The sequence below is a fragment of the Saimiri boliviensis genome, chromosome 6, assembly GCF_048565385.1.
Source record: "Saimiri boliviensis isolate mSaiBol1 chromosome 6, mSaiBol1.pri, whole genome shotgun sequence".
Lineage (NCBI taxonomy): Eukaryota > Metazoa > Chordata > Mammalia > Primates > Cebidae > Saimiri > Saimiri boliviensis.
Window position 1 is genome coordinate 126213665 of NC_133454.1, and position 13634 is coordinate 126227298.

General features: G+C 48.2%; 1 protein-coding gene across 4 annotated transcripts in view; it reads right to left on the reverse strand.

Annotated features, from left to right (window-relative positions):
- SPTBN2 (spectrin beta, non-erythrocytic 2) overlaps positions 1–4574 on the reverse strand; it is a 46269-nt gene extending 41695 nt beyond the window's left edge. For 2 of the 4 annotated variants that reach the window (XM_039470865.2, XM_074401740.1), the window contains exon 1: positions 4005–4574. The gene's annotated coding sequence lies outside the window, so the exon portion shown is untranslated. Of the gene's footprint in view, positions 1–3439; positions 3578–4004 lie in introns of those variants that run through there. The other 2 variants (XM_039470867.2, XM_074401741.1) reach the window with 1 other exon arrangement.
- Between the last annotated feature and the right edge of the window lie 9060 nt (positions 4575–13634).

Sequence of the window (13634 nt, forward strand, 5' to 3'; positions counted from 1 at the left end):
GATGGAAGCCAGGTTCTGCCTTCCTGTGTCCATGGGCACACACCTCCCTACCAACCCAAGCCTCACCACCCATCACTTCTCTCTTTTCCATACCTCCTTCCTTTCCACAACCAGAAACTGCCAAGACCACAGCCCTGGTCCTAGGAAGTAGGGCTCAGGAGAAATGCAGAATTGGGGGTTTTGTTCAAGTTACAAAGGGGTCTAACTGGGGGTGAGACCCTCCTGGGAAGTCCAACTGTTAGAATGTCTCTGTGGATTCCTGCCATTACCAGGAGAAAGTATGGAGCTAGAACCTCCCCTTCCCCCAAATAAAAACTCAGCCACTTAAATGCTCCTCTCCCCAAACTGAGTTTGAAGCATACATGCAGTGTGTCCTGAGTTTTCAGAATGCTGTGATATGTGTAAGGAACCAAGCTGGTATTGGTGTCCTTAGATCACAGATCCCCACAGGGCCACCATGTTGAGACTCCAGGGGGTTTGTTCCCACAGCCTTCCATGTGAATGGGGCTCTCTGGCATTGTTCAGCATGTGGCTTTGAGGCTCTGCTATCTCTGTGTCTCTAGGTCTTAGTTTCCGAGCATTCTGGCTCTGCAGTTCCCTGGCCTTTTGGACAATATGCTGTGTTCTCAGCTTGTATCCCCTGCAGCCATCTCTAGATTCCCACTGATTTCTATTTGTGTGTCTCCTGCTCAGATCCAGCGCTGGTTTCTTGCCACTGAGCAGATCATTCCTCAACTATGACCTGGGTCTCCATGCTCACACTTCCTCAGTCTGCCAGCAGCCCCCAGCTTCATGACCCCCTGCCTCTCTTGAAGCCAGAGAATCCTCAATTGTCCTCTCTTCCTCGGATTCCTGAAGTCTGGCAACAGGGCGGTGCAGTAGCTAATCCAGATTACAGTCTCATCATACCTTATTCTTAGCCATTGACCTCAAGGCCAGGCCCAAGTAGCTTACACCGTTAGTGCTAGAATAACGCCAACTCCTGCCAGCTGCAGGCTTGGGGGCCTGCTGGAAGTGACGCCAGGTGCTGCTGGAGGCCGACAAGGCCCACGCGTGCCGATCCTCCGGGGCAGCTTTCCTCTCTTTCAGCTGACATGTTAAGCTAGAAATCCTATACCCTGGGCTAGAGGCTGCCTTGTACCCAAATTCCTCCTCTCACCACATCCTGCTCCTGATGAATTTTTTCTCTCCCTCAGAGATGATCATTCCCTCCTCTGTGCTCCCAGAGCACTTCGGCATGCAGCTAGTATTGTACTTATCACATCGCATTACCATTACTTGTTTACGTGTCCCTCTGCCCGCTCCACATTTAACTCATTGAGGACAAGGGCTGTCTTACTTCTTTTGGTGTTTTTACAGACTCAGCACAATAGATATTCAATCAAGAGATACTGAATGACTTGACTATAATTCAGTTTTCGGGCCATTGAATTAATGTCTTTCTTAGGACTAGAGAGAAGCTCAAGGAAAGAATGAACACAGGATGGGAGAAGACCAGCTCCTTGGCTGGAGTACTTTCAGGGTTAACGGTAACAGCACAAGACCGGGGATTCTCAAACCTCCATGAATCACAACAACCTGGAGGACTGTGAAATCACTGGTCACTCCCCCGACCCCCTAGTTTCTGATTCAGTAGTTCTGGGGTGGTGCCTGGGAATGTGCATTTCTAACCTGTTTCCGGTCAGAAATCCACATTCTAAACACTGGAGCTACTGGTCTGGGGACCATCCTGTGAGGGCCACCCTTGTCCAGAGATGAGAAGCAGCTGGAATTGGTTAGAAGAGCCATGAGGACTAAGAAGACACAAAGTTTCAGGGGTGAGTGTGACCCAGGGTTAGCTTCGAGGTCAGGCCTTACCCTATACTAAACTCAAATATCACTTCCCCTCGGGAGCTCAGGCCATGAGAGGAGAAGATGAAGATGGAGTAGGTGCCAGAGCTAATGAAAGAAACAGTGCTGATGCCCCAACAGCGAACCGCAGATGTCCGGGCCGGTGCTAAAGAAGTCATGAGAAGGCAGAGCTGAATAAATGACAGCGAGATGAATAATAGATTAGAAGAAATGGGGACTTTGGCAAAGTAAAAATCTTATTTGCTTCTAAGTATAAATGGGTGGACTAGCAGAGAGATAAAAGGAAAAAAGAAGTCACGAATTAGCTCAGGGCTCCCAGGAAGGCAAGAGAAAGGGGCCCAGGGCAGAGAACCGGAGAAGGCAGGAGAGGAAAACCCCACCCACCTCCCAGGCTGTTCCTGATCAGTTCCCTAGGAGGAATTTAGGAATTGGGCTGAAGAGGGGGACTGAATTTTTATTTTCTCCTTTAGAATCCTCCAGTTATGGCAGAGTCATTCAAATATTCAAATTCTTCACTCCCTTGCCACCACCCTTCCCCAAGCCTGGGGTCACATCAGTTTCTCTAAGCAAAGAATCTAAACTCCATCCTTCGCCCTTCTGAATATGCCAAGAGTTTGCCCCACACCTCAAGCTAAAACGCATATTTGGAACTCATTCTGCCCTCTTCACCTTCATGGAAAACTGGTTTGTGGCTACCTCTGCCCATGCCTGAAACCTCCGGGCTCTCCAGTGTTGGAACTGTGGCTGCTCCGAGAGGGGGAGGGCAGACGAGAAACAACTCTGGCAGACGACGGGTAGCAGGTTAAGACCGGGGCAAGCCTGCAGCTCACACAAGCATGCAATGTCCTCGGGTCAATGGGGTAAAGTTCCGAGCCGAGTGGAAGGTAAATCACGACTGTGGCGCCGGAGCTGGAACACCCCCGCGGGCAGGCCTTGCCGGGTGGTAGTTCCGTGCCGGGAGGACTGCACAGCCCCCGTCAGCGTCCCAGCCACAGAAACGCCGCACGCGGCCGCTCCCCCACGGCCCGAAGCGTCTGCGTTCTCGCCGGGCCAGTTCCGGCCACCACCGGCAACCGCGTGCCCCTCTCCCACACACTGTGGGGGAACAGAAGGGAGAGCGTGGAGCCAGCTGCCAAAGAGGCGAGGAGGAGCCCACGCGGCTCCTGGGAGGAGGGAGCCGGGCGCCCGCAGTCGCCGGGCAGAGGTGGCCGAGCGCGCCCCCAGCACCTGGCCCGGCGCCGGCCCGTCCGCCTCGCAGCCCAGGCGACGCGAGCGGCCGGCGCTGTCAGACCCGCTCCCAGCCTGGCCGCGAACGCGTCCGTCAGCGCCAACTGTTCCAGACTCTTCTCCCCGCTCCAGAGACGCCCGAGTCCTCCGGCCTCGGCCCCCCCGCCCACCTCACCCCGGTACCTGTGCCTGGCTGGCACGGGACCCTCTCTGTCCTGTCCCCGCCTGCTCCCGCCCCGGTTCACCCCGGCCGCCAGGACCCGACCCCGACCCCGACCCCGACCCCGCCGCCCGCACGCGGCCGCACAAAGCGCGCCGCCCCGCGGGCCGGGACAAAGCGGGCGGGGGCGCCGGCACCTACCTCGGCGCGGAGCGGGGGCGCGGCGGGCGGGGGCGCACCGGTGGTTGCCGCGCCCGCAGCCCGGCCGCGAGGGGCGTTTGCTGGCAGCGGCCGGGCGCACGGCGGATGGCGGGCGGGCGCTGTCACGGGGCGCGGGCGGCGCGGGGGGCGCGCGGGGCGGGCGGCGGCGGCGGGGCGCGTGGCGGCGGCGCGCGGGCGCGAGCGGCGGGACTGCGGCGCCGCGGAAGGAGGACAATAGCCTCCCCCTGCCGCAGGCCGCCGGCTCCCGCAGGAGGCCCGGGACCATCTGGAGCCGGCAGCCCCGCGGGGCACGGGGAGGGGCCCGAGTCGCCCCTTCCCCGCCCGGCGCCATGGCAACCGCGGCCCCTCGCGGTGCTCCCCGTCGCTCCCGGCCCGGGGTCGCTGACCTGCCCCGGGGCGAACACGGCTGCAGCTCCGAGGCCGGCTACCGACCCCCAGCCACCTTCCGTGCGGGTTCCCCCAAAACCCCGCCTTCCGGTCCTCGCTGGCCCCGGGTCCCCAACACAGCTTATAGGGCTTGGTCTCCCCAGAGCGGACAACTCACCTTTGTCCCTATTCTGCTTTTCCTCCAAAATCCGTATCCCTGAGACACGCGATCCTTCCTCTAGTGATACCGCCGACGAGGTTTCCCGAGATCCAGCCTCTATTCCCCTTTTCAAGATTTCCTCTCCGGGCACCTCCAGTCCGTCTCCCCTAAGCATTCCTCTCACCCGTCCCCTCGCTCTCGCGTCCTCCTTCAGGCAGCTGGGCCGGCTCTCCCTCCCAGAACATCTCCATGGCACAGTGGAGATTCGCCTTCTGCGGATCAGATGCTCGGAACAGGCATCTCAGCGCTTCTCAGCTCCTCTCATTTATCAACCGGGAGAATTCCGGCCTAGTCACCGTCTTGAGGGGGGTGGGGGTGGGGGCGGACATTTCTAGGCCTGACACGGCTGGGTTTCTCCTTGCTTTGTTAGCGTCTGAGTAGTATAAGGTCTAAGGTCCTTAACCAAGGTGAACTGCTTGCTGCCTGCTTAGGAGAGGAAGGGATTATGCCCAAATCATGACAAACTCACAGAGTGCCAGGTGGGTGCTAAAAGCGCATCATCTCATGTGACACTACCACCCCCATTCCAGCTCTGAGAAGTAGGTGCTGTTCTTCCAGATTAGAAAACTCAGCTCAGAGATGAACCAGTGGTAACAGAGTGGGCTTTGTACAGAGCGGTCAGGTTATGTACTGCCCCTGAAGATGTGGGCTTGTTTCTATCCAGGGAATTCCTGAAATGGGCAAGTAAGGGCACTCAAAGAATGGGTTTTGAATGAATTATTGGATTGAAGTTTTTATAATAGCTTTCTGGGTAATTTAGGATTTTGCTCCTTTCTGAAAATGTATGCATACTGAAACAAATATATGCAATTGAAGTACTTTCCAGATATGGTTTTGACAACCCTAACTAGTGGTGTCATCTCATCTAGCTTGCCTTGGTTTTCCTAGTCTATAAAATGGGTTGGGAGGAGGGTTGGAGAGTTGCACTGAGAGATTACCTTGAAGTTCTCTCCTAGCTCTGATATCTGTGCTTCTACCACGAAACTGGAACTTGGCCTTCTGGTGTGTACCTCACAGTTAGCTGCATTTGAGGCTGTTACTATTATTTTGAGATGGGGTCTTGCTCTGTCACCCAGGCTGGACTGCAGTGGCACAGTCTCGGCTCACTGCAACCTCTGCCTCCCACGTTCAAGCGATTCTCCTGCCTCAGCCTCCCTAGTATCTGGGATTACAGGTGCACACCACCATGCCTGGCTAATTTTTGTATTTTTCATTCAGAGCCAAGTGGAAGGTAAATCATGACTGATTTAGACGGGGTTTTGCCATGTTAGCTAGGCTGGTTTTGAACTCCTGACCTCAGGTGATCTGCCCACCTCAGCCTCCCAAAATGCTAGGATTACAGGGATGAGCCCCCAAGCCTGGCCTGAGGCTATATATTATTATTATTATTATTATTATTATTATTATTATTTAAATAGCCACTTTTTCAGGCAGTGGCATTAAAGAAGCAAGGGCATAAGCTGCAACTCTTCCCAGAAGTAGGAATATGTGGTTCAGGGGGAAGGAGGCACCAACCTGTGCATGACCGTCATCAGGGAGACTTGGTCGGGACATTAAAGCGGATGGGATGAGAATCAGCTGCCCTGCCAAAGGAACTGGAATCACCAAGCTGCTGCTGCTGTACTGGTTATGGGAACTGAGGGTCTCAATGACAGCCTATAATATTGTGACCCAATTAGAAGTCAAGGGTATTAAGCATTATGATTAGCAAAATAATACCTTTTGTAGAGTTATTTCCTATTTTCAGTGTTTCATAATCCTGCAAGAAACCTTGTAAGATAAACATTCCAATTCTTATCCTATTGATGAGCAGTCTGATGTTCAGACACCTAAGTGACTGTGCAAGTTCACAGAATTAGTTCATGGTAGAAACTCCAGGTCTTCGAATTCCTAACATGTTCTTTCCTCTCTGCTAGACAGGGAGTATAGCAGAATGGTTAAAAGCATTCATTTTGGAGTCAGACTCCTTGGGTTTAAAAGTCCTTGGGTTTTGCCACCCACTCACTGTGTGACCTTGGGCAAGTTACTCACCTCCCTAGGATTCTGTTTCCTTACATGTAAAGTGCTATCATAATGTGGGGAACACCAAATGAGTTATTGCAGGTAAAGAAACAGTGCCGAGCACATAGGAAGCATGTAACCAGTGTCAGCCATTATGATTTTACTGTATTATTTCCCATACTGTTTCCCAGTTTGGAGAGGAAGCATGCTCAATAAAGAGAACAGTGAGATCACCTATCTCAGCTCTGTGACTGGGTTGCTTTGGAAACTTGTTATTTTTCTCTGTAGTGAACCAGTGCAGTCAATAATGAAGAAAACATCTGCTTCCTTCTTACTTGAGTTGCAAGAACGAATGGAATGATGTCCACCAAGTTTGTTGAGCTTCTCAGAGAATCCACATTTGCTGCTTATATTACCAAGATTCATGGAAAGGTCTTGGCTCTGCCCACCAAACATACATATGTAGCTGAATTCTCAGCTCTTGTTTCTATACTAGGGAAGAGTTGTCCCTCCTTCCACCTGAGACAGATTGGATTCTTCTGGCTCCTATGCTAAGTCTCATCCCCTCCTGCAGGCTCATGGCCCTCACTCCTGCTGGGCTTTCTCTCTGCTGGCTCCTTTCCATCAGCATTTAAACATGCTAAAGCATTTGCCAGCTTAAAAAATGATCAAGAAACCCTGATTCACTCCATGCATTCCCCTTGCCTTGTATGTTCACAGTCTTCCTGAGTCATTTGCACTCATTGGCTTCACTTCCTCGCCCCTGTTCAATCAAATATTTATGCAAAAACTATACAGCTTATTATATGCTAGGCACTGTGCCGGGATCTGGGGATATAATCATGAGTAAAATGGATACAGTCTGTGTTCTCCTGAAGGAGCCACTGGTGGGATTGACAGACATTAATAAAATAACCCATCAGATATATAACCACAAAGTATAATGAGTGTTATGAAGGAAAAATTCAGGATGCTAAGAGAGAATTGAACAGAGTCATAACCTCAGATCACTTGAGCTGAGATCTGAAATATGAGAAGCATTAACTAGACAGAGAATGGGGAATAATAATAGCTGTTGCTAACATTAATATGGAACTGTATTTCTAATACTTTACACATATCATTTCATTTAATCCTTTATAACAACTCTGAGAGGTAAGTGTTAACCCCATTTCACAGATGAGGAAATGGGGACATTGAGAGATTAAATACCTTACCTAGGGTCATCAAACCAGGCAAGGGTAGAGCTGTGATTTTAACCCAATCTGACCGTTGAACCCATGTTCTTAGCCACAGAGTGTATGGCTAACAGGCCTGATGTTGCAGGACACATGGTGTACATAAGAAATGGAGAAAAGAAGCCGGGTGCAGTGGCTCACATCTGTTATCCCAGCACTTTGGAAGGCTGAGGCGGGAGGATCACCTGAGGTCAGGAGTTTGAGACTAGCCTGGCCAATATGGTGAAACCCCATCTCTACTAAAAATACAAAAATTAGCTGGGTGTGGTGGCAGGCACCTGTAATCCCAGCTACTCAGGTGGCTGAGGCAGAATTGCTTGAGCCCGGGAAGCGGAGGCTGCAGTGAGCTGAGATTGTGCCACTGCACTCCAGCCTGGGTGACAGAGTGAGACTGTCTCAAAAAACAAAGCAATCAAAAACAAAGCAAAAGAAATGGAGAGGCCGGGTGTGGTGGCTCACGCCTGTAATCCCAGCACTTTGGGAGGCCGAGGTGGGTGGATCATGAGGTCAAGAGATCGAGACCATCCTGGTCAACATGGTGAAACCCCGTCTCTACTAAAAATACAAAAAATCAGCTGGGCATGGTGGCGCGTTCCTGTAATCCCAGCTACTCAGGAGGCTGAGGCAGGAGAATTGCCTGAACCCAGGAGGCGGAGGTTGCGGTGAGCCGAGATCGTGCCATTGCACTCCAGCCTGGGTAACGAGAGCGAAACTCCGTCTCAAAAAAAAAACGAAAGAAAGAAAGAAATGGAGAAAAGACCAGGGTGCAAGGAAAATAGAGGGGAAGAGGGAATGTGTAGAGAATTTTGACTGGGGAGATAGGCAAAAGGCTAGGTCATGTAGAGCTTTTTATGTCATTTAAATAATTTGATTTTCACCTAGAGGCCTGGGAGCCTATTGAAAGGTTGAAATAAGGAAGTGATAGGATCAACTTTGGTTTTTGTTTTTGTTTTTTTTAGAGACGGAGTTTCGCTCTCATTACCCAGGCTGGAGTGCAATGGCGCGATCTTGGCTCACCGCAACCTCCGCCTCCTAGGTTCAGGCAATTCTCCTGCCTCAGCCTCCTGAGTAGCTGGGATTACAGGCACGTGCCACCATGCCCAGCTGATTTTTTGTATTTTTTTTTTTTAGTAGAGACGGGGTTTCACCATGTTGACCAGGATGGTCTCGATCTCTCGACCTCGTGATCCACCCGCCTCGGCCTCCCAAAGTGCTGGGATTACAGGCTTGAGCCACCGCGCCCGGCAACTTTGTATTTTAAAAAGTTTACCCTAGCTGCTATGGAGAGGTACAAAGACTGGTGTGAGAAACCAGTTAGGAGGCTACCACTGTGGGTAAGGTGAGAGAGAAGACGGTAGTTTGAACTCAGATGCTGGCAGTAGAGATAGAGTGTACAAGTAGAAAGAATTGACTAGATGTGGTGATGGGCTAGATATAGGGGTGGTGGTGAGGAAAAAGGGTTAGTCAAGGATGGGTTGTGCAACTGGAATAATGGAGCTACTCTTTGCTGAGATAAAAAATACTGCAGGAAGACCAGGTTTGGGTGGAGAGCTTGTTGGTTTTGAAACCTGGGTTTGAGATGTCTTTGAACCAATCAAGTGGAGATATTGAGTAGTCAATTGTATATGGGCGTAGACTTTAAAGGGATGGTCTGGACTTAAGATATCCATTTGGAAGACATCGGTGTAGTGATAGGTGGTAATTGAAGGGGATAGATGAGCACTGATACAATTGACTTAATCCAATGCAATAGAACTTCCACTCTAAAGCTGCTTTCAACAAGGTTGTCAATAATCCTATTGCAAAATTCAGCTGTTAGTTTCCGATTGTTCTCTTCTCCTCTTGGCAGCAATTGACTCTAATTATGCCCTGCTTCTTGAAATTTTCTTCCTTTGGTATGGGGTTGCCCTTCTCTTGGTTTTCCTTCAACCCCTGTGGTCCCTTCTTCTCTGTTTCTTTTGTGCATTCCTTTTCTGCCTCTCACTTAATGTTATTGTTGATGGTGGTGTTTTCTCTAGGCCTTTCCTTATTCTCTGCACTCCTCCTAGGCCATCGTATCTACTGTGCAGTTAGAGTAGTCTCTTTAATACATCAATCCAATAGATCATTCCTCTTCTGAAAACCCTTCAGTGGCTCCCTCACTGCCCTTAGGACAAAGTCTAAAGTTCTTACAAAGTTTGCATGTCCTGCTTACCTCTCCAGCCTGGTCTCTTACCACTCTGCCCTTGGCATCTGTGTCTTCGCCATAAGGAACCTCTTGGAGTTTTCCCAATGTTTGTGGGATTTTGACCATGTTCTTCCTTCTGGTTGGAATCACTCTTCCTCTTCCATTCACCCAATGTTTATTTATCCTTCAGGTCTCAATTTAGGTATTACTTCCTCTGGAAAGCCTTCCTTGAGCTCCAAGTCTGGGACAGAGCAATCTGAGAGCACGCCATACTGGATCATCACCGCCCATTGGTTGTGTTCCCTCTTACAGCACGAGCACCATGAGGGAAGAGAACACAAATTATTTCACAGTTGTATCCCCCACAGAGCAGACACATAGATATCTGTGCAGTAAACTAAGGAATGGAAGAAAAGACCTTGAGAGTGAAGATGACTTCTTATTGTAAGTAGATAAAACGAAATGTTTTCATATCAAATGATGTGTTTCCCATTTCTTTTATCCCTAATCTATCTCCATGACTTAAGCAGCAGCAGCAATGGCAGCAGCAAGTGCTTTGTAGATGCAGTGCCCTCTACATAAGGATGATACAGAGTGATCAAACTTAACTTCTTCACTTTGGAACCCTTAACTAGAGCTTCTAAAATTTATAGCAGAGAGCTGGGCACAATGGCTCATGCCTGTAATCCCAGCACTTAGGGAGGCTGAGGCGGGTGGATCACCTGAAGTCAGGAGTTGGCCAACATGGGGAAAACCTGTCTCTACTAAAAATACAAAAATTAGCCAGGCATGGTGGTGCATGCCTGTAGTCCCAGCAACTTGGGAGGCCGAGGTAGCAGAATCGTTTTAACCTGGGAGGCAGAGGTTGCAGTGAGCTGAGATCATGCCACTACACTCTAGCCTGGGTGACAAAGCAAGACTCTGTCTCAAGAAAAAAAAAAAAGAAAGAAAGAAAGAAAAAGAAAAAAAGAACATCAGGAGAAGAGGGCTGGGAGAAGAATCCTAAGAGCCTGAGTTTAAAACTTACAATGATTAATAGCTGGGCATGGTGTCTCATGTCTGTAGCCCTAGCACTTTGGGAGGCTGAGGCAGGAGGATTGCTTAAGCCCAGGAGTTCAAGACCAGCTTGGGCAATAATAGTGAGATGGGTCTCTACAAAAAATTAAAAAATCATCTGGGCATGGTGGTGCATGCTTGTGGTCCCAACCACTTGGGTGGTAGAGGTGGGAGAATTGCTTGAGCCTGGGAGGTCGAGGTTGCAGTGAGCCATGACCATGCCACTGCACTACAGTCTGAGCAACAGAGTGAGACCCTGTCTCAAAAACACAAACAAATAAACACAAACAAACAAAAAACCTTGCAATTATTCCACTTTTTTTTTTTTTTTAAATCATCCAGCCCAAAGTGTCAGATTGAGTTACTGCATCTTGATTGGTGGGGTTAATTCTTTTTTAGCTATCAGTAGAAATGAGAGCTGACGAACTAAGTTGATAAATAAAGAAAATAACATTCCTCGCCTGAGTCTATGTCTTGGAATTGTAAACAAGCATGCTGCACAAGTAAAGGTCAGAAAGGGGAGCTTGATACTTTCCAAGGACTGACCTGATTTCCTGTGATTACTTAGACCATGATGTCAGCTTGGTCTTGGCCAGCTTGGGGCATGGTTTGCAAAGGATGATCAAGCATTGGAAAGCACAAGTCTGCAAATGAGCCAAGATAGTCTCACATCAGATGGGGAATTCTAATGGGTGGGGATAGGTGGAGGTAGGGTACAGAGGACTGAAGAGAGTCATGCCTCGAGCTTCCTTATACAGTGTAGAAAAGTGTGGATTCCAAGAGTCCCTAGGGATGTTCTAAGCTGTGCAATGCTGTGAGTGCATGCTGCTGTTGACTAAATTGGAGAAAGTAGAACCTATTTGAGAACACAGAAATATTACATCCATTTATCTTTGTCCAGTTGGGACTCAAACCAGCACTTATTTATGGACCATCCCTCTCAAACTATTTTTAACTTGCAAACCTAAATTCCATTAAAAACTGGGCCCATATGAATGACTCAGACTCATCTGGAAGCAGTCTGGAACCAACCATGATTTTCACTACCTTTGACTTTACCAGTCAATAACAAACCACTTTTTCTTCCAAGCAGCTGATGCCACTAACCCCTGGGAATATACAGACCTTTGAGAAAGTGTCTTAATTTGTTCAGCAGCAATAAGAAAAACAGGGAAAGAAAAAGTGTCTGACTACAGCCATCTACCTAAAATAAATTTTGATGGCATTTGTTTAATACTAATAACTGAGGGGAAGGCTTTGGGGTTCCTCAGTTGAATTGCACTGGAAACTGAATTGTACTAGAAAACCCAGGGCACCCAGAAAAGAATAGGTTTTGTGTACATCTCTTAAGCTGTAGACATTTGAGGTCAGTTTTCTGTATCTCAGCCTAATTTACTTGTGCTGTGGCACACAGCTAGGAGCTAGTCATGTCAACTATGATGGCTTCTGAAACTTCCAGGTGTGAAGACATCAGACCTTGTTTGAAATCTGGTTCATCTTTTCCTAATTGTGTGAACTTGGACAAGGTATTTAACTTCCTCATCTGTAAATCGGGAATAATTTTCCAGAAATAAATTGTGATGAGAAATCAAATAGTACTGACAACTGGTGCCAGATGAGGGCTCAATAAATGTTAGCTTTCTGTTATTATTTTACTTGTTTTGTATGTAGGCAAACCTTGCCTTAGCTAAAGCATAATGTACGAAAATCTAGATTTGCATAAAATGTTAATGGGGAAGATTATTTGCATTACAAAAGGATTCTTCGGTTTATGAAAGAACTGATAACAGGGTTTCTTTTAAAAAGTCAACTTCCCAGTATGTCTAAAATGATTTGATTCACACAAAACTCGGCTTATATAATGTTTTAGGAACACAGCTAGCATACAAAGCACAGGATATCTATAATACAATCATTCAGGCCAGGTCTGAGCCACTGTGACAAGTTAACAATTACGATCCTGGGTATTCTCCACGCCCCTTTATAAAGGGATTAGATTAATTCTCTATGGGTTCAACGGGCAGATCTGGGACCAATGGGTGGAAGACATGGGGCAGAGAGGGGGAGTAGATTTTAGCTTGATATAATGAAAAGCTCCCTACAAAACCACTGCTGCCCAAAGCTGGAATGGGTTACCTCTACAGTGGCAAATTTCCCAACATGAGATATTCAAGTAAAAACTAGATATCAACTTGTTATGACTGTTAGAATGATTACTGCATGAAATAGGGAGGTGAAGTAGGTCAGTGTTTCCCAACCCTAAACACACTAAATATACAATGCAAACTGGATCAACTCTCTACCTTGGATACCAGAGAGAGGCTAAGGAAGGAGGTAGAGAGAGGCTATTCAAAAGAAGAGATGGGGATAAAGGAATAAATTGAAAAAAATACTGCTTCTCTGGCTGGGAAATACTAGATTAAATGATCTTTAAGATTTCTTCTAATTTAGGCCAGCCATGGTGGCTCACGCCTGTAATCCCAGCACTTTCGGAGGCTGAGGCAGGTGGATGTTGGATCACTTGAGGTCAAGAGTTCGAGACCAGCCTGGCCAACATGGTGAAACCCTGTCTCTATTAAAAATACAAAAATTTGCCAGGTGTGGTTGCACATGCCTGTAATCTCAGCTACCGGGGAGGCTGAAGCAGAAGAAACATTTGAACCTGGGAGGTGGAGGTTGTGGTGAGCTGAGATCGCACCACTGCACTCTAGCCTGGGTAACAAGAGCAAAACTCCATCTGAAAAAATATATATATATATATATTTCTTCTAATTTAAATATTCTAAAACTTTCAGATTGTTTCATAGACATTATTTTAACTATATTACTGGGAGAATTTTCCTATTTTACTATGAAAATCTACAACATAATACCTAAAGAAAGAGGTAAAGTTCGGGTGCAATGGCTCACACCTGTAATCCCAGCACTTTGGGAGGCTGAGGTGGGCGAATCACAAGGTCAGGGGATCAAGACCATCCTAGCTAACGTGATGAAACCCTGTCTCTACTAAAAATACAAAAAAAATTATCCGGGTGTGGTGGTACGCACCTGTAATCCCACCTACTCCGGAGGCTGAGGCAAGGGAATCACTTGAATCTGGGAGGCGGAAGTTGCAGTGAGCCAAGA